This window comes from Schistocerca cancellata, chromosome 3 (assembly GCF_023864275.1).
Source record: "Schistocerca cancellata isolate TAMUIC-IGC-003103 chromosome 3, iqSchCanc2.1, whole genome shotgun sequence".
Lineage (NCBI taxonomy): Eukaryota > Metazoa > Arthropoda > Insecta > Orthoptera > Acrididae > Schistocerca > Schistocerca cancellata.
The window spans coordinates 412,367,411-412,372,410 of NC_064628.1; the positions used below are offsets into that span (position 1 = coordinate 412,367,411).

The 5,000-nt window shown below is 44.8% G+C and overlaps 1 pseudogene; it reads left to right on the plus strand.

The window, feature by feature from the left end:
- LOC126177264 (large subunit ribosomal RNA) overlaps positions 1-5,000 on the plus strand; it is an 11,020-nt pseudogene that overhangs the window by 3,225 nt on the left and 2,795 nt on the right.

The following is a 5,000-nucleotide window of genomic DNA, read 5'->3' on the forward strand; positions in this document are numbered from 1 at the left end:
CGCAGGGGGAGCTGCGTCAATAAGGACACAACATCTGTCCAGTTCTTCCCACGGCTGTACTCGCTGGGGAGGGATCGTGGCCTGAGCCGGCAAAGGCTCAGCGCCATGTCGGGGATTTCGGCATGCTCCGCCAAACCAGGGCGTGGTAACACGTCCCTGGCTAGGTTAGATGGGGCCAGACCCCCGAAAGTCTGGGGGACCGACCCAGCACCTGAGTAGGGCTGGGTCCAAGGCCTTAGGGTGGAAACTCGGCCTAGTAGGGGGCGAAGGCCGAGAGGTGAATCCGCCTCTCCGGAATGCGCTGGGCATTTGCCGGGGAGGGACGGGTGAAATCCCCAGTGGCACAGTCGTGGAAGGGGACTAGTGCGCTGGAAACGGCGCGCTAAACCCGGCAGCTCACAAAGCTCTTGGTCCAGGGGCGGGACTGGTGAGCGAGCTGCAATTAGCCTCCCCCCATGCCAGAAGAGCCGGTCCGGGGAAAGAGACGGGCTCTCAACTCTTTGGTCTCTCTCAGAAATCATGGCGGTAAACACAGAGAGAGAGACTTCCGAGCGATACGAAGTGAACGATGAAAATGAAATAAAGAGCGCAGCCGAAAGGCTAAAGGAGATAAATGCGCTACTGGTGACAGATAAAGGGAAAATGAGCAACGACAGAATAAATGAAATAAAAGACAAGCTGGCCCTATGGGCAATTGCCCAAAGCCAGCTTGAAGGAAGGATACAAGAGCTGGAACGACAAAATAAACAAATAATAGCCGAAAAAACAAAAACATACGCCACAGTGGTGGCAGGAGGACCACAGAAACAACAAATCAATATGAAAGAGAGTATAGAGAAAGTGACAGCAAAACAAGGAGTGGCATTATTTTTGAAGCCAAAAGAAGGACAGAGCGTAAAAGAGGTGAAGGAAATATTCACAAGAGTAATTAATCCAACCAAAGCAAAAGTCAAAATAAACAAAGTAGTAGTTGCAAAAAACGCAGTCATAGTAGAAACTCCCACCCAACAGGATAGGAACACAATAATGGGGCACAAAGATTTACAGAGATCGGTAATATGTGAGAGGACAAAGAAAAGATGGCCATTAATGACTGTATTTGATGTGTCAAATAGGTTGACACCAGAGGAACTAACGGAGTGTATTTACACTCAGAACTTTGAAGAAACAATGAGCCTACAAGACTTCAAAAAGGAATTTAGACCAAAATTTAGAATGGGGAGAAAAGACAGAGATACGGGACATCAAGTAGTTGAGGTTTCCCCAACATTGAGAAAAGTACTCATACAAAATGGTAGAGTATATGTGGAGTATAGTTCAGTCGCGGTCAAAGATTATTGCGTGGTACCCAGGTGTCATAGATGTATGGATCTGGGTCACGTACAGAAGTACTGCACCTGGGGTGACCCTACCTGTGGTCACTGTGGAACGGACAACCACAACAAGAAAGAGTGCCCAGAAAAGAACAGACCTGAGACATGTATACCATGCAATAGAAGGGGAAAAAGAAAATGTAGAGCTCCAAATTCCAAAGAATGCCCCACATATCAGCTTCTACTAGGAAGACTTATACAAAGGACAGATTATGGAGACTAACCCCCAAGAGAAAAGAAAGAAACATAAATCACCAAGCAAACAACTAAGAGACACGCTAAGGGGCATGAAAATCAGAGAAGCAGTAGGGGCAAGGGAAAAAGATGCAAAAGAAATCACAGATAAACAACCTGGAAATAAGGGAACAACAAAAAACACACGGGATAACAAACGGGATAACAATCAACACATAACATGTACAGCACAAAATTGTATTGCCAATACCCCCATTGAAAGAACACCAACACAAGGGCGACCTCGGTCGCCCGTTTTTTATGACAAGAAAATGCAGATGGAGAGCGGAGATAGAAAGCAAGAGGTTCCTAAGACACAACGAGAAACATTGATACAAGACAAGACACAAAATACAACAAGGGATGTACAAGTACAAACAATAAGCATGATAGACGCACAAGTACAAACAATGAATACACAAGATGCACAGGTACAAACAGAAGGGCGACCTCGGTCGCCCATTTTTCATGACAAGAAAATGCCGATGGAGGGCAGAGATGGGCGACCAGAGGCGCCCATGACACAACACACTACACCAACACAGAGACAAAACAAAAACATAGAAAAGAATAACATAGGAAAGAAATACGGACGACCTCGGTCGTCCGTTTCTAATGAAAAGAAAACGCCGATGAAGGGCGCGGACGGACGACTGAGCTCGCCCGAAAAAGAACACTCAGAACAAACACAAGATAAAGACAATAAGTCAAGCAAGAGTGACACATATAACGCAATGGACCCAAAGAATACCTATAAGATATGCGAAAACGCATTACAGATGGCAAGACTAGAAGAACCCGGTCTGCTAACCACTGCGTTACGCCAACTAGTGAGAGTGGGGCACAAAAACGGCTCGAGAATCACTTATCCAGCTTTGGCGGACGTTGACTGCATTCAACTAGCCGCGGCCGGAATCCCCACGGAACATGAACAACTAGAGGAAATAGTAAAGCAAGTATACGAAAGAAGAGGCGTAAAATACAATTTGGAAAATATATATACACAAATGGTAACAACATACGGCCGAATAGGATTCGATCCCAATAAGGTATGGCCAGAAGACCATTACCATACGTATCACCCATAATGGATCTCATAGTTCTCCAGGTAAATACGATGCGAAGCGCACAAGTAAACTACGAGTTGCGCAAACTAGCAGAAGAACACAAAGCTGACATACTATGCTTGCAAGAACCATACTCCCGGGAGGGTAAAATCCCAGGAATGACAGCCACGGCTCAAATAATTATGAAAGGAGAAAGACCAATGTCTGCAATAGTAATTTTAAATAGTAATATAAGAACAATAATATTAAATCAATTTACAAATGAACATATTGTAACAATCGAAGTACAAGCAAAAAACACTAAATGGTATTTGGTATCAATATATTGTCAGTATAGAGAGCCAATAACTATGTACCTAGAACAACTAAAGGAAATATGTAGAACTCTACAGGGCCATCAAGTAATCATAGCAATGGATGCAAATGCAAAGTCATTCCTGTGGCATAGCGGAGAACAAGACGAAAAAGGTCAGGAATTAGAAGATGTAATAAGTGAATTAAATCTAGACGTAATAAACGCACCTAGCGAGATACCAACATATTCAAATAGAGCAGGGGCAAAAACAAATATAGATGTAACACTGGCAAATAATAGGGCTAACAATAAAATAGACAAATGGGAGGTATTGGAGAATGCAACAACCAGTGATCACAATGTAATAAAGTATATATTAAAATCAGAACAGAATGTAGCGCCGCAGGAATGGCTTTCAGAATATGATTATAAAAAGGCAGACTGGGAAAGACTCTCCCGGGAGTATAGCCCGCCGGAGCTGGATGAGGATCTCGAGGTTGATGAAATAGCGGAGCAGATAGTTCAAAGTATAAAGGACGTAATAGAAGCCGTTGTACCAAAGAGAAGCAGAGTCCAAAGCGTGCACCCGGCACCATGGACTCCAGAACTAAGTGACCTACGTCAGGCTACGCGCAGGGCAAGACGCAGGTATCAGCGCACATTTAACCCACAAGACAGGGAACATAGACTGCGTATATACAGACAACTAAGGGAGAGATATAGAAGAGAAATTATAGAAGTTAGGAAAAGAAGCTGGGAAAATTTCGTAAGAAACAACCTGGCAATGGATCCCTGGGGAAAGCCATACAAGCTTGCTAGGGAAAAAATAAGAGCTCCAACAGTCTTATCATCTATAAGAATCCCAGACGAAAACAGAATGACCACAACAAGACAAGAGACAATAACGGTGCTCCTCCAAGCCCTGCTACCGGATGATGATCCCTCTGAGGACACACCGGAGCAGGCGGCTATAAGAGAGAGAGCACAGGAAGAATACAACAACAACACAATGGTCTACCCCTTCTCACCACAGGAGGTGGTAGACGTAATATCAAACCTAAAAAGGGGAAAATCTCCCGGACCCGACAGGGTCACGGTTGAGGTACTTCAAGCTATAAAAGGAAAAATAGCCCCGATACTGGCAAATCTATATAACAAATGTCTGGAAAGAGGTACTTTTCCAAGGAGATGGAAAAGAGCAGAAGTAATAATACTTAAGAAGCCAGATAAGGACCCGACGGAACATAAAGCATACAGGCCAATATGTCTGCTGGATACCTTGGGCAAAGCCCTTGAGAAATTGCTCTGTGCGAGACTGACTGGTCATCGGGAAATGGCAGGAATGCACGAGTGGCAATTCGGTTTCCGCCGTGGGAAATCAACGGAGGACGCCATCAACACGGCGGCCGAACTTGTCAGCTCGTCGAACTGCACATATGTTTTAGGAGTGATGGTGGACATCTCAGGGGCGTTTGATAATCTGTGGTGGCCGGCATTGTTTACCTGCTTGCAGGATATGCAGTGTCCGGCGGCACTATACAGATGTTTCAAGAGCTACTGTAGAGACCGGGTGGTACAGATGACGTCCCCGAATGCGGTTGTGACCAAGAACATCACCAAAGGATGTCCACAGGGATCAGTTTGCGGCCCCGTATTTTGGGACATAAATATGGAGCCGTTGCTGCATTCCCTGCAGCAGGAAGCATCAGTATTGGGGGCCGTTGCATACGCGGACGACCTGCTAATCTTAACACATGGCAATAGCCGACTACAACTAGAAGGGAGAAGTAGAAACATAATGGATATTCTGAGTGCCTGGTGTAGGAAATCTAAAATGGCAATTGCGCCACAAAAATCGAACTATATGCTCCTGAAAGGGAAAATGGCAAGAGATCCGTCAATCAGGATCGACAACGCAATTGTAGTAAGAAAAAATGTAAGTAAATATCTGGGTGTCTACCTGGATCAAGGATGGAATTTTAGTACCCACATTGAACAAACAGGAGGAAAGACACTAGCGATAATGCATAA